Source organism: Aptenodytes patagonicus, chromosome 5 (genome assembly GCF_965638725.1).
Source record: "Aptenodytes patagonicus chromosome 5, bAptPat1.pri.cur, whole genome shotgun sequence".
Taxonomy (NCBI): Eukaryota; Metazoa; Chordata; class Aves; order Sphenisciformes; family Spheniscidae; genus Aptenodytes; species Aptenodytes patagonicus.
The window spans coordinates 9,214,043-9,239,318 of NC_134953.1; the positions used below are offsets into that span (position 1 = coordinate 9,214,043).

Here is a 25,276-nt window from a genome sequence, read left to right on the forward strand (position 1 = left end):
TTCCATTTTTGCTTAAGAGAAAAAAAGTTGGCCTTGAAGTGTACTTGAACTTGAGAATGATAAATGTGGGATAGCTTTGTCAGTGATGGAGGGATGTTTCAGAGTAGGTGACCTTCCACTGGGAAGCCTGGCCTCAGCCTCCCCATATTTGCTCCTAGACTTTTGCTCCAAACGCTTTAGCTAAATTTCACTGTCATGACATGCTCAGCAAGGGAGCAGTTTTGTGTAGGCAGGACCCAGGGTGTGCAGAAAGATTATGCACTGAACCCTGCAAATTCCCTGTGAGCTCTCTTCCTAGGAAGAAACCAAGGGATCAGTCAGCGTCACCAGAGGCTAAAGAGAGATGACAGTTAAGAAGGGATGGGAAGGAGCTAAAACGGAGGAGTGGAATGGGAAGAAACAGAGGGGCAAGGTAGCCTTGCCTTTAAAGGTGGTTAACCTTAAATTTTCCTGCTGAGTATCCAAAAGGCAAGAATGAACTTTTCCAGCTAGAAATGTAGTTACTGTCTAATGGCCGTATTCTGACCTTGATCTTTATGAAAACCTTCTGTTGATACCAATGGAGGATGCTGTGGAGGATGGAGGGGTTACATGGTTGCTACGCTGTAGGTACAACAAATTGAGTGCTGTCTGGCCTATGGCACAGAGCTGGTGGGGAAAAATGTCTTTATAGTTTTTGAAAGAAGGCTGTGACATAAATTTTCATGTCGTATGAAATGTTAATATCTAACTTCCACTGATTAGGAACAGCTGCTTACATGCAAAATGTATGCTAGTGGAAAAAGGAAACCATCCAGCTTTTTTTAATGCTCTCATGACAAGAAAGTGCTTCTTAACTGGAAGCAAGAAAGCCCAGCTTTTTGGTACTATAGCTTTGGTCTATAGCGTAGCCAATCTGCAAAAAGATTTCCTGTATTTTGGCTCTCATTTGAACCTTGTTCTTTTTAAGCCTAGTCCAGAACTGTCAAGTCTGTTTTTTAGGTCAGTGCTGTTCTTCATGCTATATAGACAGGTACATCGGTGACTGAGAGAACGTGTAGCAATTATAAATTACTGCTTATTATTACGCTTATCATTACAGAGGTCACATAAATAGTTCTTAGGTGTAACAAAACAGCGCATAAGGTAGTCCTGGTATGTGGGCTATGTATTCTACAGTGCTATGTCAGTAAATAATAGGTTACTATTAATTTATGGTAGCTAGTCTTTTTCTAATTTGTCTCAATAGCAGAGAAGATTGAGTTTCATGTTTAGTTTTCCTTTAAAGTAGATTTAGCTTTACTTTTCAGTGGAAAGCAACTGAATACACCTGCTTAAATTTGGGAATGAAACCGTCTTTCATATGGAAAACAAATTTTCCATATTGTTAAGTAGCTTACTTCCCTTAACTATGGCAATTCCTGTCTTTGGATTTTGAGCTCCATTCCAGATTCAAGCATGTCTGATCCAAATCAGTTTGTGGAAAAACGTTTAGCCAAATTATAGCCCACCACAGATTTGAAACATGGCTCTGCCAAAGTGTTACGCTGTGGTACATAGCTTTCGTGCTATTGGTGTTAGAAAATTGTGTGCTACTGCAGATGGATATGGAGCGACACCATTCTAAAGTAAATACAAGTATCTATTGGAGAAAAGCCTTCCAGAGATGTGAGACAAATGAGTTTTCTTTCCCTGTATAAGCAAGCCCTTAGGTCATAAGATTTGCTACAGACTTCTAGCAAGGTGCGGAAACGTCAAAAGGCAAAATGTAAATGCACTACTGCTGGTAGCTGCAGGCTACCACCCCAAGCAGCTCAGAATAAGGCTAAACATGACTAGAAAAAAATCGCAAGTAGTCGTTTTGGGAACCTGGCATGATGGCGCCTCCACCTTTGTTAGGAGACAAATAACAATAGGATATTTGATGTTTTCAACTTGAGTGAGAAAGCTGGGGTCTTGAATAGAAAATAGTAATAATAGCACAGTTAAAAATGACTGTCACATGAACTAGTTTCTTGTACCACAGTCTGTGTTCTTTGCAGTTGTATAAGTAGTTTCTAGGCATTCATTCTAGTGCTGTTAATATTCTGTTCTTTTCTATTTGGCAGAATATGTCTGACCGAGGCTTTATCATAATTGTCTTTATTCCTTTAGCTTCTTGCTTCTTAAAGGAAAAAAATAACCCAACAATTATTTTGTATAAAATAGTAAAGTCAAATGCATTTGCTGCTAAAGGGATCTTTTTACAGAGGGCTCTGTTGCTTCTAGCTCATTCACATGAATAAATGAACGCAGAGGCTTGGTATTGTGAAAGCAGTAAATGCATGTCCTTCGTTTGCAGTCTCCAAAATATGTTGGTCAGAGCTACCCTTCAGGGTTTTGCCAGCATAACTGTGTTTTGTTAAGATTCTGCAGAAATCACCCTTAGTTGACATATGATATTCTCTGCTAGATTCAGTCAGATACCACCAAAAATGTGCTTCTGCCAGTACAGCTTGTTTTTTCAGGGAACTGGTATTAGCTGTTCTGGCAAAATAACTTTTTTGCCTGTGTAAACCACATCTTGACTATGCAGATTTGCTAGTATAGCTATTTTAGTAAAGCCTTTCTACTGTAGAAAAGACCTTATTGATAATACTGTGAGGTTCCCACAGTAGATGAAAGGCACAATACAAAGGGCTTTACAAACATGAATTAAGCTTCACAACACCCTTGTAAAATAAATCATTCTTCTAGCTTGCCAATGTCTAGTTTCTTTTAATATGAAATGTTTTGTGGGGATGAGAAGGAAGAGTTAGAAGATTCAGAGTTGGGGGAATTAATGTCTGGTAGCATTGTAGCATTGATAAACTAAACAAATTTCTAACCTGTTGGAATCCCCTGCCATCTCTATCTGATATTTAAAATGTCCTAGCAAAAGAATTTAAGCAGCTGTGCAATTTATTGTTCAAGGCCTTCATGTGATGGTAATTGTTTTCACAAACAAGATACCTTTCCTCACCAAGTGTAGTGAGGGACTCGCTTTTAAAAAGCTGTCCCAGATCCCCTGAAATCTGGGAGATGGTGGAGACATCTGGGCTGACTGTGTTCCCTGTCCTAACCTTTACTGCGTGCTAGGGGAAGTTCCAGTAACTGTTTGGTGGTGTGCTTGATCCTCCGAGAGCTACTTGGTCTGATAGGAGTATTTTTGTGCTCTGTTTCCACAGCAACAGCACACTTTCTCCCCCCCCCCCCCCCCCCCCCCCCCACAAGGTGGCTGTTGCTTTGAGAATTAGACCTGTGGAAAAGCTTGGCCTTCTTGTCCCCTATTGAGATTTCAGCTTGCATAGGTCAAGAGTGGAAGGAGTAGGATGGGGAGAGTGTGACTCTCAGCCGAGCCTGTGTGATTATGAAGTGACAGTGGAAGGAACGAGCCCTCCTTAATTGTGGGGTTTAGTGTTAATAAAATGATTGTGTTGAAAGTCATGGCTCTTTCTGAGCTCTGCAAGTGAAAGGCCTGGGACTGGGACATTGGCAACAATCATTTTAGCCCTTTGCATGTGTTCTTGTAATCATGTAGGACCCATGTCCACTTCATGCATGTGTTCATGTGCAGTATGAAACCAGGTGTACATTCTTCTGTCCACCTGCTCATAGAGGCTTTTTGTGTGCATATCACATTAAGAAACCTATTCTTCTGTCACAGCATTCATCCTAGCATTCTAGGGAAGGGAAGTGTTATGTTTAATCGCTCCACTGAAATAGGAAGTAAACGTTAAGCCACCTCTTGGGCATGGTACCTCCTGTAGGTAGCAAGACGCTCCCCTTCAAACTGGAGTACGCATGCCAGTCTCGACATCTGCTGGCTGGAGGACTAAGAAGCTTTCAATTTTTGAAATATTTCCATAGATCAGTCCGTTCTTGTTATTTAAAGGTGGGTGAGAACAGAAGCATATGGTTTGATACTGATATCTTGCTGGGGTTGGTTTTTTTCATCTGTAGTTAAGAAAGCAGGCTCTTCTTATGCGGATGCCTAATGCAAGCCTAAATACAATGGCTTTATTTTTTCAACTGTTTTATTTTGCCTCTTCCCCAGTACCCTGGTCCTAAGAACTAAACTGTCATCTTTTCTTGCAGAGCTTATAATTTGTGGTACTGAGCTGTTCCCTGTGATTCCCCCCCCCTTTACTCCTCTTCCCTTTCTCAGGAATTGCATGTTCCAGGGAACCTTGTAGTAAGTGCTGTTCTGCTCTTAACACACTCACTAACTGAGTATGTCATGGAATAATTTAAAATTCCATTTAATTTAAAATTCAGACAAGTCAATTATATTATTAATATTGGATTTGGGAATCTCCCTTCCTTTAAGAGTGAATATCTAAGGTGGTATCTGTGACTATGTTATGCTTTTGCAGTAAAGGCTTCTGCTTGATGTCAGTGTGGTTGCTCTTCACCATCAGTATTTTAGTTCCTAGTAGTTTTGAGTCAGTGTGCCAGAAGTTTTGTATTTCTCTCTGACAAATAGTAAGTGGATGTGTTGACTGGCAAAATCAATGGCTAATGGATGAAACCACATAATCTGGGGTTATCATGGAAAGGCACATTGTTTATAGCCATCTTTACAGTGCTAAGGCCAGAAATTCACTTATCCATATAAAATGTAAAAAGCTGTTCAGGATTAAGCATCCAAGTCAGAAATGTCATATATGTACAAAAGCCAGAAATTAATTAAAATACCTTTTATTACTTTCTAATTATCAGCACATCTGGATGTACTTCTCTTGTTAAAGATCTTGTATTTAGTTCAAAGATGAAGAGCATTCCAGTACTGAACCTTTTTAAAATTGAAAATGAAGTTTAAGATTTCATGTCTTGCATTGCTTGACTTCAACTCTTTCTGCCTGTATCTAGCTCTTTTTGACTGTACATTGAAGAAACTGTCCATTTTAGTTTACTAAATAACTTGTTTATTGAAAGACCAGAGTGTAAAATTCCATGTCTGTTTATCATTCAGTAATTTACCATTAAGCTACTTGACACAAGTTAAAATTTATGTTAATACTGTCTTGATTAAGCAGCACTCATTATCACTCACTGTGATTTGGCCAAATTGGTTTGCTAGCAGATGACTCAATAAAGGAGCCATCCTACTATAGCATGTCCAAATTAAGTTAAGTGTATTGCAGTAATGTTTTGCACTTTCATAGCATTTTTCATTTCAAAGCACTTCACGTAATCATACATGATATTAGGAAAACATATTAGGTAATATAATGACCAAAGCAAATTTATACATTTTAAAGAGCTACAGGACATCTTATAACTTCAACAGATGTCTTACATTACAATTTTTAGTGTTTAGTACAAAGTAGTTGTCTAGTGGTTTCTAACACAGAACTCAGTTTATATAGCTTGCAGAAGAAGGTTTGAGTTAACCCTCCAAAGGTTGGAACAGATGCCTCTATAGATATTAAATTTTTCAAACCACAGCTTCAAACTACTTTTAAGTAATACTTTCCAGCCAGTCTTAGAATCTTTAGTGCTCTTCAAGCCTCTCCTCTTTCATTTTCTTTTAATATTACCACCACAGAAAATACTTGTGATTTCCCATCTTTCTCTTCAATTACTCTTTGGTGCCTACTTGCAGCATCGCTTAAAACTCCTGTTGTGTGGGCTTTGCCAAACTAACTGAAAACTGAAGTGCAGAGGATGTTTTTTTCCCTATGCAGTGTTAGGTTCATAGCTATGGGATAAGACATTCCTCCTTAAGTCCTCACAATTTGTTTTTATGTATTTTGTTACTTCAGTTTATGTATGCAGGGAAAGCTGATACAAATCATAATTGTGCATATGTAAATCTAAGGATTTTCTACATTCAGATTGTTTGCCTGTAATGTGCTTTTCCAGCTCCCATTTTCCGGCCTCTCCAGCTTTCAGAAATTTTATTATATTTGCAATGTACTGCAAAGCAGATATCTGACACATGACACCAAGTAAGTCTCTGCCTAATTTTTTTCTATTTAAGAATTGGACTAATCATGTTTTGCATTTACTTAATGGTTACGTTTATCGATTGTATTTTACAGATAGCATAACTGAGAGCAGACACTGAAGGCAATTTGCCCAAGATCCCAGTATTTCCTGTAATTCTGGTTGTGTTTTCCTGATTTGATTTGGAATGATTCAATTAAGAACTATATGTAATTTCATAGATGTGTGATGTATCAAGTTTGTGGCTCATCAGATAACGTTCAGACTCACCATTTCCCTCTGTGCATGCACCTGGCTGGGTTTTCTTGTAACCACAACTCATTTTATTGCCAAATTTTCCCAAGCTTAATATGACATGGGCCATCTAGTACGGTTGATGTCCGTGTTATGTTACAAGGTGAAGAGTTCAGTTGGATTTCAGCCATCCTTGAAAGCAAAAAGTACTTTTTCAAAATATTAAAACTATTTCTTGCATTTGTTAGGTCTTTATATAACGCAAAGGCAGTTGAAGCGATTTTACTTAAACCAAGGATGTATTATTTCAGTGCTGAAGGCAAAAGTTAAAGAAGCTGAGGAGCAATTGACAACAGGCTGAGGAGGTGGAGGAGCTAGTTGGCATAGCCAGGAGGCTGCCGGGGCCACTCCCCTCCTGGCCCCCCTTTGACTCCTAAGTCCCTGTGGTCTGTTGGCTGCATTGCTGGTGGGGAGGTGGTAGATGTGAGAGCTTCGAGTTTGATTTAGCGCGGGTACTGTAACATTTAAAGGAAAGGAAAGATACGGCAAGTGAGAACCGGTGAGAGATCCAGTGAAGGCTTTCCGAGGCATTAATGGTCCTCGCAGTGGAGCCCTCTTACATTATTCATGCCCTTTGAGCTTTTAGCCAAGCTGAGCACTCTGCACTCAAGTGTGATAGTAGAAGGTAAAAGGAAATTAACCCTGTAGTGATATATTGAAAGTTTCTTGCCAAAGTAAGAAATTTGACAGTATGTTGAGGGGATAGAAGCATGTCTGAGAGAGGGGAAAACAGATTTCAACTCTGAAGTGATCTGAGAAAGTGCTCAAGAGTACTCTGCAGCGAAGCGACAGAAAGACCACTTGAATCTATATGCAAGTCCTGGGGTCCCTTCCTGCGTTACCCTTCCTCATCAAAGTATGTCTTCCAAGTTTCAAAAGAAGATATGTCTTAGAGCTGCAAGATGAGCTAGTACTCGAAGCTTTCCAAAAGCTTTGCTGTAGAAGGCTTTGGCGTGTTAAGACTGACTGTAGTAGCCAAGACTTGTCAATGATTTGTAGATCAGGTACCAGAAATCTGTACCTGAATTCCAGCTTAAGTCTGTAGATGTTACTGTGTTTCTTTGAACATGTTTACTTTTCCTTAGTTAAACTCCTTATGTTTAGGATTCTTCTTTTCTTCCTCTCCCTCCTACCATTTTTAATTTATCCCATCGTTATGTACAGTAGGACTGTGTGCTCAAGGGAGCTTTTAGGAAGGGTTCAGAAGCGGGAGGCTTTTAATGCAATGGATCTATATTGGTAATTGATCTGGGATGTTTGTACTGGAGTGGTCTCTTATATCCAGCTTTTACTCCCTGTCTATCCCCCAGCTCCTCTGAGGTTTCACAGCGAGTATGCAGAATGTAAAACAGATCGTTGCAAACTAGTGGAGAATGACCTCACTCAGAGGCTAAGAGTTACTTTGGGAAAGGAGTGGAGAAAGTGACTGTAAATAGGAAGTCCTTTGCTGGTGCGTAAGCTTAAGGATGTCTAAACTTCAATTTACTGTATGTACCTTTTGTAGATAGGACTAAAATACATTACTTTGGAGGCAGGGAATATAACTTGTGGTGGAAAAATGCAATACCTGTGCCAAGTACTTGTTAACTTGTGAGCACAGAACACAGATTTCCCCATGTGCTCACAGACTCTTTATATCTAGATTCCTCCTTTTTCTTTCCCACTTACAGAAAATCATGTTCAAGGGTAGTATTTTTAAAAGCAAATTATTACTTAGAAGCACAAGGTCTATGGTTTTTAGGTAAAAGACAATTCTGAAAATTTTACCTTGGAAAGTATGTCTTCTAGGTTGCAGGGAGTTGTTTTGGTTTTGTTGGAGCCAAGAATTCGATGCATTTGCCACGTGACACAAGCCTTAAGAATAATTTGATTAAAAGACTGTGCCTTGGAGTCCAGCAGTCCAGAATAAAGGGTCTCAGTGAACAGTGTATCCCTCCATGCTCTGGTTTTCAGGAGAGACTAGAAGTGTTTGGGCCACAGCAATAAGGACCAGGAGGAAAATGATACGTAAAACACAGTGATTAGTACTAGTCTGGGTATCATAACTGCACCCAGGACCCTTAAGAGGCAGAAAGGAGAAGAGGTTTTTTTTTTTAAAATAAATAAAAAAAATCATTCTTGTGAAGACTTGTGAAGATTGTTCCTCTGGGATTGCGCTCTTGATCATGCAGCCTCATAGCTGCATCTTAAATGAGCTGTTGCAATTTTACCCCTTGGATGTTTTTCAGGCTACTAAACGTTTCTTTTACTGGCAGGTATCGGCAATACATACTACTGAATGCTCTTGAGGTCCAAATGTTACTAATGTGGCAGGCTTTGAGTGATGATTGAGAAACTGTTGAAAGTTTTGCCTTTTAAAGTATGCTAAGCATTTGATAGTTAAGCAGTTAAACTCTTTTTGACATTGGTTCAACTACGGCATTTCCTTATAACCATTGCTAATGGCAGATAATTTTCTTGATGTGGTGTTTTTGTTTCAGGGTCAATCAAGATGTACGATGAGTAACAAACACAGTGAAAAAGATGCTGGAAGTTCCAGAAAGTCTCTGTTGAAGGGCGTTAGCAGTCCAGGGTTTTCCACTGCTTGCCTGTCATCGTAGGAGACAGAGCCTTTTACAATAGCTCTGTTCTTGGTTAATTTTGTGAACGATTGCAAAAATTGCTGTATTGTTTTGGCCTTCTGTAGGTAATACTTGCAGATTCCTTATATGCTGCTTATTTAAAGAAATCTCTGTAGTGTTACAGCCTCTAAAACATCACGAGCAGGTGCAGTCAGGCATGAACCCCCCTGAGCCCCCCCAGCTCAGTCAGTGGTAGCAGGGTTCTCCGTTCACCTCCGCCGGGTGTACAGCAGGAGGGCCACGCTTGGATTTCTGTCCAGCCTTCGGTTCCCCCCATCAGCAATCGCAAAGGTGTCTGCAGAGCCACTGGGGTAAGGGTGCAAGCCTGTGACTTGGAACAAAGAAGCTATGTGCTTAGCCTCCATTGCAGTTAGGAAAAAGGGGAAGAGATTGGGAAATAAAAAGCAGTAGTCCAAGGATGAGAGAGCAAGGAATCACCTGGAATCACTTCAGAAGAAGTGTGACAGGAAAGTCCTGCTCTGGAGGACAGGTAAGCTTAGCCTGGGAAATAAGGGGGAGGAAATGCAGAGACTGGGTTTCGCATAAAGCATGCTGGCTCCATTTGAGTATTCAGCATGCCTGCTATGCTTAATAATGTTGGTATTAAAATAGTTTTAAGCAGGCTTTGAAGTTAGAGCCATGTTGAGTTAAGGTAGAGGTCAGTGTGTTGTAACTGTTGGCTGAACATTGATAACAACTTTGTGTACTTCTACATTTCTAAGCTATTTGACAAAAAAAGAAAATTTAGGAGTATGATTTTTTAATCGAAAATATAATAATTATGGCAGTTTTATGTGGCAAACCCCAACAAAACACAGAACGCTGTTATTTTTCTGCATCCATAGTACTTTTCTTCATGGCCTAAGTGAACGCATGAAATGAAACTCATGGGCCTGGATTTTTCCTCCAACATGCAGAGAAGCGTGTATTTATGGTTTTAAATTTTGAACCATGCTTGTCAAGTGTTTTAAAGGAAATCCCAGGCAAGAGGGAAATGGGTATCTCCTTTTCAAATCAGCGTACAGGCGTAATGGCTGTGCCTGGGAAACTGGTACAGAGCAGCACTTCACACTGCAACCCCTGTGGGCACTGGCAGCAGTGAAACAGAGGAAATTTTAAAGAGTATTGGTGTAGACAAGCCCAGCACTGCTTATGTGGAAGGAATTGGTCCAGAAGATTTTATCTTCTGTTTAGGTTTGCTGTTCCCTGCTCATGTCACACCTCCTCAGTATTCTTCTTCCTTCTAACTTCCAGGACTGCTTTCTCTTGAAGGTGAGGCTCCCCTTCCCTGATCTTTCTTTGAAGAGGATGTGAGAGACAATAGCAGAGCGTTGGAGAATGGCATGCAGTTGTATTGCCTGTATTGTCAAGAGCGTTTTAGAACACTTGGGATGGTGATTGCTGGAGGCACAATGCTGCTTCAGACCTTTTAAGATATAGTTGAGTGGAGATTGCACTGGTATAAAGAGGCAAATACGGGTTGAAAGAGCAATTACAGGAGAGCACTCCAGTGCAGCTGAAATGGGGAAAAAAGTATCCCCCCCCCCCCCCCCCCCCGTTTCACAGGAATATGTTTACATAATTAGTAGCAAAACTGCTCTCAAATATCTGTAATTTTGTATATATTCCCATGGGGAAAAACACTTTAGAGATCTGTAATTTTGTGTATGTTCCCATGGGGACAGTAGAATGTATGAATATAAACCACCCTTGATCCCACATCTTTGGCACGTCATCTGTCTGTTCCTTCAGACATGCACAACCCTTCCTTGCACTCAGGGGTTGCAGAAACCAGCTAAGCATCAGTCCTGTGGGCACCAATGCCCTGAGAAGCTTCATCTGGGCCCCCCACCTGTGCACTGTTTCCCCAGGGGTCCAGGGACTGCCCTCAAGCTCAGGCCTGGGCCTTCAGTCCTGGCCTGAGTGGCGTGGCAAGTATGCCTGTCTCCTCTTCTGTCTCCAGCCTTGTTTCCTGGATGGACCATGAACCTATGTTGTAGATAGTGTGTCTTCTGTCTTGTCCTGTCCCTGGCTCCATCTCCTTTTGCTCCTAACTGGACCGCCGGGTGACCCTTGGACCTGTTTCATCACTCTCCTTGCTTGGGACTGTCAATGGACCTTGTCACCAGCACGCAGCTCTGCCTGCCACGTTCAGATATGGTGGGACTGCACTCCGTAAGTGCCCTGGGGTCTCCTGCTCTTCCTCTCTTGGAGCAGCCAGCCCTTGATGCACCCTGAGACTAGAAGACATTGTACCAACTGAGTCATTTCTGGTGAGAAAGTAGCCAGAAGAGGTGGAACAAACTACCTGCAAGATCACTGTCTCCTTTTGAAGCTGAAACAGTTGTAAAGGTGAAAACATGAGAGCACAGGGTTAGAGTGTTTCTTTTCTTGCTGGTGGTATTTTAGGGGGTTTCTCTTTTTTTTTAAAGCTCTTCCTGCCTGACACCAGCCACTCACAGTACTGGTAAACAACACATGGCACATAGCAAAAATTCTCTTTTCCGTCTCCCCATACTTGCCGCAGGACCAACAATGGGAGGTGGCAGTGACACCATTGGTGGTGGTCACTATCTCTGTCGCTGATAAGGGTTTTTGGAATGAAAGGGATCCTAAAGTGAAGGCATCTGCTTATATAGCAGCAAGCATAAGATCTTGTCAAAAAAATAAGTAATATGTTTTCCTTTTTGTGGCAGTATATAGCTGCTTTCATCTCAGGTCAATGATAACAGCTTCCATCCTGTACTTCATAAATTGCCAAAGTATCATCCTCCCATTCTGCCCCTCATATTTAGGAAGGTCTCTAGAAATGTTCAAAATACCTACCAAAAAACTTGATTTTAAAAAAGTTAGACCAGTATTGTTGATTACTGTTGTCTTACCTTCTGTTGCAGCTTTGCCTATAGATCTTTCTGTTGTCTCTTTTCTTAAGTTTAAACTATAAGCTCCTCTTTGTTCTGTGTTTGTGCGGCACACTTCATAAGTCTTTTTATCACTGTAGCTACAGTGATATAATTTACAGAATGTTTTTCCTGCAGAAGCAACTGCTACTGGCGTGTCTTCTCCATTGGCCATAGTGGATCAGAGCATCTGTCCATCAAGATTCAAAGTCCTTCCCTTATCAACAGTAGCTCTCATTGTTTCAGAAAAAAATTCCATAGAAGATTATTATATTACACCTTTCCTAGATGTTTATTATGTTGTGCCTTGAAACAGGAGTGTTTCAGTGTTTTGTGATTGATTTTTATTGTTATTAATTCAAATATGCTTATTATAAATATTAATGTTTCATAATTTTCTTAACATCAGTGTTAATGCCATAGTAAGCACTACTGGATAATTGTGTATGATGTGAAACTATATAATCTCAAATTACCCAAATTTTTGCCCCTGAGTTTTGCTGTGTATTCCCTTGTTCTTTTATTAGGAAACCAAATTGATAGTTCTTAATCTGTCCAGTCTCTCCTCTTGACTATTTTGGATTTTTTCATGTGCCTCTTAAAACCTCCTGTCAGATTTAAAAAAAAAAAAGGGAAGAAAAAGAAAAGAAAACCAACAAACGTTCAGATGTTTTTCTTAGTGTTATTTTTTTCAATTAGCAATTTCAATCCATTACTTCAATGTTTTTCTGTTGTTTTAGGATAAAGTGGTGAGAACTGAACAGCGTTTCACAGTGGAAAGCACATGTTAGTTCTTGTACTACTCACCTTTTAATTCCTTATACAACTTAATAGAACTTAACTTGCATTTTTACTGCATTTTTTACTGTCACTACTTATTGAGCACACAGTGTACCTTCATGAAGGTGTCTAGTATTTCCCCTTTTTTGAGTTAGTAATTTATTTATGACCCTGTTTAAAAAAAAAGTATAAGTGGTTATAATTTTCACTGTTTTGTACTTTGCTTTTATTAACCCTAAATATAATGTATCATCATGTTTCTTCTTAATTTGATTCTTCTGAGGGGTATACATATGTATGAAATTATTGTTTGGATTACAATTTGTTTGTGTTGCCAAAGTGCATGGAGTCCTTCCTCATCACAGATCAGGTGCCAGCTGTTTTGGATGCTCCATGAATGCAGCACAAAAACCAAATCCTTCATTTTAACTCATTTGCAAGCTACAGAAGTCAGGTTTATTAATCAAAAACTTACTGTGCCACCATTTCTGCTTCTGTAGAGTACAGCGTTTGCTACTTCAGATCTTTAAAATCTTTTCCTACTGTTGCGTTTGATTAGTTCAAATAGATACATTTGCTGTTTCCCAGTGTTATGATTTTATCAGATTTTATTGACAGCTTGCTTAACGTCAGTGTTACGTGCCATTTTTCCTGAATTTGTGTTCTGCATTTTGTACCATGATTTCTATAATTTGAAAGTTGTTTCCATATGAATTGGATTATGTTTTTCCCTTAATAGACAATGTTTTTATTAGACTCTATGTAATCCTCTGCATATGACAGATCTTTTCCTACCTCATTAATGTGATGTATTCTGGTTTACAGCCCACTGTGATCACAGCCTAGTGACTTCTGTCACTCTACTGCGTTTCAATTTTGCTTGTTATGTCGTTCTCTTCTTAACGCGGCAGAGTAATTTTCTCTCTCTTTTATACCATTCTTCATCCTACATCAGTCTCTTGAGCCCCAGATGTTACCGGTCTAAAAATGGGACAGAAATTAACCCTGAACTCAGAAGACCCCAAACACTCTCTTTTACCACTTTTACAGGCTATCGTGTATGAATGCATCTCAATGCCTCTCGCAGGGAGAACATGTTTGAAAGGGGCCAGGGCTATATCACAGCGCTGTCATTTCCACATCCCTCTGCTGTGAGGGATACCTGGAGTAACGAAGGGCTGTGCAGGTAAACCAGTTATCCAGATTCTCCATCTGTGTTTCCTCCCACCCTTTTCCTTTACCCCCTACCTTGTGGGCACTATTCAGTGCTGTTCTGTCTGTAGCCAGCCTACACCAGTTATGTACTCGGGGCTTATCATCCACTTGTCAGCAATTGCACATTATTTCCATACCACAGCTTCAAAATCTACCCCTGTCTTCAGAGCTCCAGATGGGCCTTGCTTTCTTGCGTTGCCTTGGCTATAGAGCTGCTCTGTGCTACAAAAGGTACTGGTGAATGGGGGAAAGGAGGATCAGCTGGCAGAGGATGGTTGAGAGAAAAATCCTGGGCAGAGTCCTTTCCTTGTAAACTGCATTTCCACTTCTATCAGTGTCTTCAGTTGTCAAAAATAACGTGCTGTGTGATGGGGAATTTCTGTAGCAAGGAGGTGTAGGATGGTTCCTGTGTTTACAGCAGCTAGGTGTATGATGCAATACGTGGAGACTTTATTTTGCCAGCGCTGGGTGCCCCTAGGCCTTGTATGTCAGCATAGCTGTGAGCACGGGTTCTCCGCTGTCCTCTTCAGTTCATCTGTCTCAGGGAGCTGTTGCCTACATCTCTGAACTTTGGTGGGGTCAGGGAAAGTCTAGGCGATCAAGACGATGAAACTCGTATTTTTATATATGCGGGGGCTGGGGAAAGGGCTGCCCGGATTGTAAGAGCTTCATTGTGATGGATTAACTTTCCTCTTGAATGATTGCGTATGGTACATCCAAGTGAGAGATTGCAAAGCGGGCCGGCAGCCCAAGCAGAGCAATTAAAAGGCCCTGTGTGGGCAGGGAGTCGGCGAGAGGGCCGCGCTCCCTCGGCGCGGCCTCCTCCAGCGCGTTGGGCGTCGGAGGCTCCTTGTGCCTGCGTTTCCTGCCGGCGCGAGCCCTCCCTCCTCCCGAGTGCTCCAGTAGGTCACTAATGAACCTCAGCGGGAAAAGACAAAATGCGGTTCATGAATAGCTTTACAGTCCCCCTTCTCCCCGCCCACCCCGCTCTCTGTCCTGGGAATGTGCTGCCCACACAGTGACCAGAGAGGAATCTGGAGGCATTTGCAAGATAATGCCATATCAAATGTTCCATTCTCACACTTTCTTCTCGTATTTTCAAAACTGTTTACATATTTCCTTTCAGTTTGCATGAATAAGCATATCACTCCTAAACTAAAAAGGGGGAAATGCATTTGCAAATGTGCGAAGCCACATAACTGTAATAAATTGCTTTAATTACGTATGGTGTGTTTAGTTTCTGGAAGCCTATTGTGCATTGCTCCAACAAGTAGCCTTTCCTGTTTGCTTGCCGCTGTTTGCCAGGCTGGCCATCCTCCCAGAGTAATCCTCCTCCAAATTCTCCACTTGACAGATGCTCACCGGGAGCCTTTTTGATCCTCAGATGCTCAGTGTCATCTTGGATGTTGCTCTAGCAGACAGCAAAAGGTAGAGACTCGGTTTTCTCCCTAGGAATTTGGTGTCTTACCATGTTTTATCTAATATGTTTTTCATCTGGTTTATGATGTTTTTAGAAAGATACAAAGTTACAGCTCAAGGCAGAGTTGTCTCACTTATGAATACGGTTTCAGCCCGCTAGTAAGCACAGGTGGAGGTGGTTTATATCCTCCTCAGGCAGTCACAGCTCCTGGGTACTTGAGTAGTGCTGTTGCGTGCTTTTCTGTAGTTAACTGTTTTTCCTGGTAAGTGCCAAGTTCCTTCTGTTTTCCTTTCCTTTACTGTTTGGGAGGATTGGGAAGGTGCGCTATCAAAGTGCTTTGGCTTCTTTATTTTTGGATGACGAAAGCTACAGAAGCATAATTATGTTATTTTTACTGCTGGCTAAATAATATTTCTCACTCTCTTTTCTTGTCCACCATTGCCTGTATTTGACCTATTGGTTTTTGTTTCAGTCTAGAAATGAACTTGCTTTTTAACTCTTTTGCCTTTTGTAAGGTAGATAGTTTTGGAGTTACTAAGCTTAAGTTACTGCCTACAACAATCAAGAGTGATTTAAGGTGTTACGCAGTATGAGAAAAGGTCTTACTTTGAAGACTTTGAACTTGAAGTTGAAAAGGAGGCGGCAAAGATTAAAGGGAAGCTTTTCTACTTTCTGTTGGTGTTTTTCCCTATCTGCAGTGGGGAAAAGCTGTTCAGTGCTGTTGGGATTAAATGCAGAGAAGAACTGACAAAATTTTCTCTTCCTCTGGAAAGAAATAATTTTTCAGATGGTTCGGAGTCAATTTGGAGAGCTAAAACAACCCTTCACATTATGGTGGCCTGTCTATGACCGTCATACCCCTAGCCTTCTCTGAGGAGCTCCAGCAAAGCCGGCTAAAGTGATCCTAAGTGTCTAGAAATAACCTTTGTGCAGCCCCTCCCATAGCTGGGAAACTGATAGCGTTCATTTATTCCTCTGCTCATAACTATCTGTGTGCAAAAGGGAGATACTTGCTCTTCCTTCCTGAAACTTTCTCTCTAGAAGTTGTTATGCTCTCAGGATATGATGACCATATTAATGAATTCATCAGTCACAATAATCTGATTAAATTGATGGGGGAGAGGGAGCCAACAGATGAAACAAACAGATTATTTTAAGATATATGAGATACCCAATTAGTGACTGACTCACTCAGCATTTAAATGGAAGTGTTACACAAGAGATTTACTGGTAACCAACGTAATAAATTATACTATATGGTTTTTCATCTAAGAGAAAGGCTCGTGTACTGTTACAAGGACCTGTAAATAAAACAGTGGCAAAGTATTACACGTAAGAAATATGAGGTATATATTACTTTATATTTTTTTAATATGCATATGTATGTGTATGTGCATTTTGCTTAGTAATGTACTAGGATATGGACAGTACTATGGAGAGATTAGCATGGATTTTAAGCCTTGTACAGGCACTTTGGCCAGGACCTGGTGAATGTGTTTTCAGGCATATAGGAAACTGAGACTTGAGTAGGAAGGGAGTTGCTTCGTGTTGCTGAGGTTTCGGGGGCAATCCCCTAGAGTAGAGAGATAATGGAAGGGAAGCTTTCTGTCAGGGAGCATATGTTTTTGTGACGATTACACTGTGTATAGATTAGGACTTCTGGGAGGGAGGGAATGGGAAGATGTGCTTGGAACGTAGGACCATCTGCCAGTACCTTGGCATAGTCATTTCATTAATGAGAAGCTTATTAGCTTGAGTCCAGCTGAGATAGACAAGAAAGGCAGCAAAAGGGACAGAAAACTGTCATCCAGCCGCCATTGAAATGGGGAAGAGATGGCTCTGATAACTTGTGAAATCTGATTTTGTTAAAAGAACTATTCTTGTTCTGCTGGTAAGAAGGTATCAGTCATCTTGTTGCTGAAAAAATGTTTTCCTTAGTTTTGTGATGCAGTGTGGGATGTCCTTCAGTAGGGAAAATAGATAACTGAGGGTGAGCTGGAATTGACAAGAAGGTGCTAGGAAAAAAGGAAAGAACAGTGATTTTTAGTGGGAAGTTGTTTGTGCATCAAACAACTGCCTTTTCCCTTTGGTAAACACTTGAAGGTGCCCTGTATTGAGTGTTGGATATTTAATATTTGCGGTGACAAAGGATGACACCTGGAAGACACAACTTTGAGAGCATCACAGTCCCAGCCCTGGCTGTGCTAGCAGCCTCAGAGAGCACACAGTCTGGCCTGTGTTCCATGTGAGGCAAAAAATCAGGGGGCTGCTCAAAAGGCAGTGGTTAGGAACCTGTGAACTCTGTTCCTGCGACCTCACGCTCCTGATTCTGCTGCTGACATGGTAAGTGTCCGAGCTTGTGCGCCGTTCCTCAGTTTTGCTGTCCTGTACGTCAGAAAAATTATACTTAGCCTGTTTTAGGGAGAGCTTTGCTATTATTCTGTTGACACGAGACTTAAATGCTGTTGTATTTAAACAGCTCTGTTTTTCTTTTGACAGTTGAGTCAGTCTTGAGTCTGGGTGAGGGTGAGATGGCAGAGCCTTTGCCTGGAGAAAATGGTGGTTAGAAGTACAAAGTGGTATGAGTGTTGGTATTTGGGAAATTATTTCCCTTTTGTCTGCTTTTATACTGTTCAGGTTGGACTGGTAGTTAAGCTGAAGGGAAGGAATAAGAAAAAAGTGTTTCCCATGAAAAGCCCTATAATCTGCAGCTGCCTAGGTCCACAAGAGCATGGATGTGTTCAGGACACGGTGCGAGGGTTATGCAGTTCACCAGCAAGATGGTCTGGTAAATAAGGCTGGACAAGGGCAACTTCTGTTTGCGCTGCTAGGATAAAAAAGGCAGTTTCCCCTGATGTTTTTGCTGATTTATGAGGTAACTCAGATGGGGCATTGTCTCTGACTTTGTCTATTGTAAATCTGTTGAAACAAAAGGAACATGCATTTTCAAAAAATGAGTAGAAAAATACAGCTTAGGAGTGTCAAAACACCTAAGCAGAGTGAGCCTTAACTGAAAGGGGTTTGGTTAGTCATCCACTTTGCAAATTCTCTTTTTGTATTGAGGAGGGGAGATTAGTGAGATGAAAATCTATGTTATTACAGAGATAAGAATGGGTTATGGTTGGGTCCCAAAGGAGAAAGAAGTTTTTAAATATTATTAAAAAACCCAACCCTTTGCTGTGATTCATGTGTAAAGCTTAGACAGTTCCATGCCAAAAAAATAATTATACTGTACAGCATGGTGTTTATATACGTAAATGTATGTACAAATACTGGCACAACATAAATTTAAATCCTGACCCTGTGCTTGTTGAATTCAGTGGAAATATTTCCGATGGTTGTGACAAGCGTTAGATCAGATTCTCACGCTGACATGTGAATGTGGTCTAAAACTCAAACTGAAGCTTCTACTTTTGCATAATTTTTTTCTACTTGCCTTAAAATAGAGCAGAATGGATTGAAAGTCTTAAAAAAAAATGTCCTGCACACCAGACCCTGTTGTGTTTCATCTACTGAAACACTGTTTGATAGTATCCTACAGTGATAATATTCAATTGCCATGTTGCATGCTTTTTAAACTGACAGTTCATGCATTTTCTCCCTCAAGTAGTGGAAGAATATTGTTGGTCCCACAAGGGCATGGTAGGTCAGGGGTTTGGCTCAGTCTACAAGTTTAAAAGGCTTTGCACTTAGTGAAGCCATAAAGAAACCTCCAGCTGGCTGGATGCCTCTCTTAAAAACACAAGTGTGGCCTTATTCTGAAATGATGCTTAGGCAAGTTGTGCATGCTTCAGTCTCTTGGGATGAGAGAGGAGTGGGAGGGGGACCTTCACTGATGTTCCAGTAAAGCCAGGAAAGTCAGATGTTTGCATGAAAACACAGGGAATTTAATCACTGATTGACTCAGAATCACTGTGAAAGGGTAGAATAAGATGGGGGAAGAGAAAGAAGGAAGGCAGCAGACAGCTTTTAACTTGAGGTATGAAAAGAAATTAAGAAGGGAAGTAGAAATTTTCATTTCATTGCAAGCACAAAAGCTCCCTTAGCTGTTTATGTGAACTATGAAATTTGAAATTGTGGAGCTCCGTGCAGTGTTTTCCTTCCAGCAGCAGAGCACAGAGCTGAGTGCCTGCATTGGGAGTGTTATGTACAGCTTTGCTTTAGTGCCTTTCTGGGTCAATGACTCTCAAACAATGCCGCACAGAGCTGCTTTAGTCGCGCTTCCATGAGTCAATCTGTAAGTACTGACACTTCTCCCTGATCGTAACCCAGTGTCCTAGAGAATCTGCAGGCTTTTTTGACTACTAATCTCAAAGCATTTATGGTGTTCCTTGAGCTCAGGTTGGTTGATCATTTTTTCAAATGCCATTCTTCCTGACGATTCAACCACAGTCAGATTGTTGACTTCAGAAGACCAAGTGAAAGGATGTGGCCAAGTCCTTGCACCTGTAGCGTTGAAAGAATTGATACTCCTCTCCTCACATTGTTCTGGCACTACTCTCTCAGTAGCCACAATCTGTAGCGTTATCTCATGGAAAATAAGGAGAAAGAGAATTACTGGTTCATGCAAAGATTTTTTTCCAGGCATAATGAACAATAGGATCAAGCAGCTGCATCATTTATATTCTTTTAAAATGGGTTTATGTAGCAGGTTGTTTTACCTCTGCATCCCAGAAAATATAAATGAAGAGAGATGGTAGGCGGAGTTAAAACAGTGTATTGAAATATTCTTCCAAACACGTTCATGTGGTAGTGGAGACTTCTGTGGATGGATCAGGTATCTTATTTCCATTTGTGGGAAGGTTTGGTGACAATTTGAGCATTTATATAGCCAACCTCGGTGGTGATTGAGAGCCCCCAGGGAGGAGGGAACAGTCTGTTCAACATTTGTGCGTTCCTCACCAGCTGACTGCACCTGCAGCCTTTGCCATCAGCGGATGGGTATAGGGGCGTTTTGGAAAGCAGCAGCAGTGAGGAGCACAGCTTGAGAAAACTGTGTGGCAAGAGAAAGAAAGCTATCATACCTCAAAGTGTGGGAAAGATCCTGAAGATACATGTCTGTTTCTGAGCATTGGCTAAGCTGAATTTGGGGCTGAACGTTGGCTAAGCATGTAAAAGGTAATTGAGTAAGAAGTTTTGATTTCTTCTTTCCCCTCATCCCCCTGAAAGCATCAATTATTTTTACCTGTTTTCTCTGTTTCCATGTATGCAAATTTCCTTCCTCTCACCTACTGAAAAAGGCAAAATGCACCTAATTAAACAGGTGCGGATACAGCCAAACTGCTAAGAAGTCTTATCCTTTCACAATTTGGTTTCAAGATACCATATTTATTCTTCCAGATTTGGATTTCATTCAGCTTTGTGCATTTGCATCCAGGAAGAAGCCCTATATCTGTAATTTTTATTTGGCTTATTGGATGGAGTATCTCTTCTCAGTATGTATCTTTTCTGTACAGCCAGCTGTACTATGGCCACTTTTGGAGCATCTTGGAAGTTACTACTATGAACCTCAAAGTGCATACAAGGAAAGCTGTTTTAACAGCACATTAGAACTGAATTATGGGCAAAACTCCATTTTCTTTATTGCACTGTGTCTTTACAGTTATATCAAACGTGTTTTATACCTTGTATTTGGGTATAGATTATTGGCTTTATTGGGTTTCCCCTTTATAAAAAATGAACAATGATAATTTTAGTTTTAATTAGTTCCTCGGTGGGGGTGAATCATAACTTGGAATTGCTGATTCATAACATTGTAGGCACATTTGTGAGATTAAGTGAGGAGCTCTTTATACTTTGTTTTTTCCCTCGCATCATCTTAGATATTGGAGGAATCTCCTCTGCAATGTAGAGTGCACTTTGCTATATGATAAAAGACAGAGATAAAAGTAAGCATAAGGAGCCTGAAGAAGCAACACTGTCCAGATCAAATATTGACAATGATAAATGAAAAATGTAGAGAAGGAATTACATGGACTTAAAGTCAGCAGGCTTCTGACTTAATTTGCTTTATTTAACGGAGGAATAAAATGGGAGAAATAAATGACCCTCTTCCTCTTGAAATTCTCCATGGTAGCTGTCAACCTCACTGTAAATTGGGGTCACCATTTAGGCACAAAGCCTTTACATAGCTTTCTGTTGACATTAAGTTCATTCCTGTGGGATTTGGGCTCCTAGGTGTTTTCAGGCTGTCTGTCTGGAAACCTAACACATGATTGCCTTTCATTAATCTGGTTATTTGTTTGCTATTTTTTTTAAATGCTATTTTTCTTAAGATAACAAGGGCTTTATGACTGGTATAGGGGAGATAAGGCATTGCTTTGTCTGTGTGAGCCACGGTTTATTAGGACTAGGGAAAGACAAGTACCAAACTAGGTGTCTTTAGTTCTTTGGGTGCTCTTAATTTTGAATGTTTTGGGGAGGAGTAGCCTAAACAAGCCATGAGCAGAATTGTTTAAATGATCTGAATGGGGTGAAAGGTTTAAATACAGTGCTCTGCTACTTTAACGCAGTAATTCAGAGAATGCTCAATGCTATCAACTTAATTACAGCATTGCTGTCAGGACGTAGTGGCTCTGTGGCAGGATGGAAACTGACAGTCTTTTAAGATATATCTGTCTAATACATAAATCATAATTTTTCCTTATTCAAGACCATTCTTTGCTCATTGAGGAACAGTCAGAAACAAAGGGGGGGGAAAGGAGAGAATTGTAGCAATGGAAGTTCATCAGCTGAGAAAGCTGTTTCCTTCCTACCCGCGAGATGAGAGCAGAAAGCTGAAGAGAACAAGGAGACATCTTTTCCTAATATTTTAGTTGTAGTCATTCCCCTCCCCCCCCCTTTTTTTTTTACAAATTTCTTCTCTTCTCACAAAGGTGGCGTGATTTTATCTGCTAGGCTGCAGCATTGGGAAGAAGGTTGCTACTGATATCTTTTTCCCCATTGGCCTTGATTGGAATTGGTTTGCTTTTTTGCTTGTTGGGAGACATACAGCTGGCTGATAGCAGGAGAGAAAAGGACAGAGGCAAAGATAGATAGCATTACGGTTTTAACACTTCACTGCTTGCACTGGCCTTTCTGAAAATTGGACTGCTGGAGCAGTGAGGGTCATGGGCATTTCAGAGCAGCACGGTTGCAAGCAAGCACAGTCGTGCTGATGGTAGACGGGGCCTGGGCCACATGCCATCCATGCCGTGAATAGGCTTACAGGGAGGAATCCTTTCCTTTGTTGTGTGCAGACAAGGGTGATGCCATGCAAGGACATGCAAGATCTGAAGTAGGGCATTGGCTGAATGATGAACCATGCTAAGCCATTAGCTTTACATTATCGAACTGATGCTTCTCCTTCCTCAGATGGCTCTGCCTTTTTCTTCTGTTGTGAAAGCTTCTCTGGTGAATTATGTTGAAGGCAACCCATCATACAAGAGGGAGGGGGGAAGGAATTTAAGAGGTCAATTCTAGAACTTTGAAAATGAGACTGCTTTCTCTTATCAGAAATATGAATTCACTTAAGAGCTTCACTGGGTCTCAGAAACCATTTCCCTTCTCAAACCAGTTCTGCTGGATGCACAGGAATGAGCCATAAAGGAGCTATATGTGTTAAGGCAATCTGTTTTGATGGCAAATGTCCTTGATTAACTATTTCAAGTATATCCTTGCTACCTAGTTTCCATTTCTTTCACTTCCTTGGAGATCCTGACAGGGAATGCAGTTTTCTCCATGTTGCTTCTTTCTTGAGCATTTGCAGTTTCTGAAAGTGACTTTTTCTGGTAATTGTTCCTCGGTTTCACTCTTTCCCACATAGCTCTACGCCTTTTCTCTCCCCCTTCTCTATGTACGTTTTCCCTTTTTTTCCTGTTTGATTGCTGCAGTCCATCCATCCTTCCTCCCCGTACCCACTAAAAGTCACCCCTGTCTTCGCTCTGTGTTGTCTTTGTGCAGCTTTGAACTGTAAAGCTACGCAACTTTTTCAGTGCTGTTATAAAGTATTTGTTATCCAGGAAGAAATGCAAACCTCAGGTGCCTGTGATTTTTATTCTCTATTTTATTCTTTTACAGAAATTAACTAAAAATCTCCACCATGTACTAAGCAGGGCTTTCTACTCTCTGTTTACATCCCTGTAAATCTTTTCATATTTTGACCATATCAAGCTACCTTCTGTGTTTTCCCAGTGTATGCTTTATCGTTACATATTTTCACTGTGCTTCTGATTTGGGCTTTTAAAATTATTATTATTTTTAAACTAAGGACTGCCATGTTTCTTTGGTGTAATTACTACAGAGACATACAGAGTAAAACTGTTGGCTATCTAGTGTGACTTGGATTGTTTGCCCAGACTGAGGATAAGGTCTTCATGGGAAAATAGTTCTACTTGGTTGGGCTCCCATGTGAATATTGTTCCTCTGACTAAGTGGACCCTGTTGTATTTGATTAGTGTAAATATTAAGGTTTTTGTGCTTAGAAAAACTAAGCACCCTTCTCATTTTCCTGAAAGCTGTTTTATCTCATAATGGTGAAGGGGACCACACACATGCTCTCATATGTGTCCTGGGCGTTCCAGACAGTGTCTGTTACACTCAGGTTTGGCCTTTTTTTCCAGAGTAAAAAGTAAAGTGAAACTTCTAGTGTGGCTGGTGTTTAAAGAAATAAAACGTTCAGGAATACAAATGTCATTGCTTATTGAGTCTCCATATGGCACTCACCCTGACTCATGGGAGCTCCTGCAGGAGCCTGCATGGCCGGAGCACAAGCTCCTGAGCTTTCCCACTCTATTGTTATGGCTGGTAAGTTTGAAACGAAATACAAACACGGGAAAAGGTATGGTGCTCCTAGAGTTAATGACATCTTTCCAAAATCGCTTAATTGTGTGCTAGGCAGAGGTTCATTTTCATTAGTAAATGCTTTGATGCCTAGAGATGAAATGTGGTGTTGCCTTCTCTGTTCAGCATTTGGGAGGTGGTGTTTAGCAGCTGTTGATAATGGTGGTAACGTGCGCCTTGTGCTGAGGGCTTTCCAAACATACAAATCTGTTTGCTTCTCACAGACAACATAGGCAGATGAGTATGTATGGAGGAGGGAAATGGTTAGGCAAGGTTTTTGCCACCTCACTTGGCTTTCTGTGGAAATGACAGCAGTGTCATCCCTTTAGTGTTGCTTTAAACCACTCCTTTAGTTTAAGGTTCTTTAAAATAAATCTTGCAGTGAAATCAGATTTGGCCAATTCCTGTCATATTCTACTGATGGAAAAATCTATCTGCTTGATAATATCACTCTGTTCTTCGTGTTTCATCACTGGCTGCTTATCAGTTACTGCGTTCAGTTTAAATTCCTTGTTACTCCATTCAGCTGGTGTTAAATTCTGCCTCCCGTCTTACCCTGCCCTGTTGTGTTTCTACTTCTGTCGGTTGTGACATGCCTTAGTAGAAAATTGTGGGACTGCAAAGAGCAGGAGCCTCTTTACCTCATTGATATAACTGTTTCTGAGCTTCTCTAAGTGTGAGTAAGTTGCATTTTTAAAAGCTGAAGAGAAAATTATTTGTAACTCATGTTCCCCTTTGAGTGTCTCCCCTGCATTTATCTGTTGATCCTTTTGGGTTTTTTCAAGTCTGCTGTGTTCTGGAAAGTAAAACCAACTAGACCAGAGTGATGCTCCATCTTGGTCCAAGTCACCACTTTGGTAATAGTTTGCATCAGAAAGTGCAAGATATTTTGCAGTGAAACATCAGGGGACAGCCAACCCCTATGGGAAACTTATATTAAATGCCATTAGTTGGATATTGATGTATCTGCTTGTGTGGGTCTTAACGACTGCCATGGGGGTAGTGGACATGTGAGAGTCTTTTCCACTGCCATCGTATAAATCCTACTAATAATTAACTTCCTAATTTGATTGTTTTTCTCAGTGAGTTTCACTGGATTGTCACAGTTCTGTGAAAAACATTTTTTTAGTTGTCTGTTCCTTTTACAGTGACATCAAACATTCACCCCTTTTGTAGTTTAGTTCTGCTGTTGCATCTGGCTGTTTTGATGTTTGCCCTGGTGTGTTGGGATCTGCAGAGGCCAGACATGCAGGGCTTCTCACTCTGCCTTGTCAAAC

At 40.8% G+C, this 25,276-nt stretch overlaps 1 protein-coding gene across 9 annotated transcripts in view; it reads left to right on the forward strand.

Moving 5' to 3' along the window:
- NDST2 (N-deacetylase and N-sulfotransferase 2) overlaps positions 1 to 25,276 on the forward strand; it is a 143,503-nt gene that overhangs the window by 62,643 nt on the left and 55,584 nt on the right. Inside the window, exon 1 of one of the 9 annotated variants that reach the window (XM_076338494.1) lies at positions 15,134 to 15,187. The exons of the other annotated variants lie outside the window; for them this stretch is intronic. The gene's annotated coding sequence lies outside the window, so the exon portion shown is untranslated. Of the gene's footprint in view, positions 1 to 15,133; positions 15,188 to 25,276 lie in introns of those variants that run through there. 9 annotated transcript variants of the gene reach the window in all.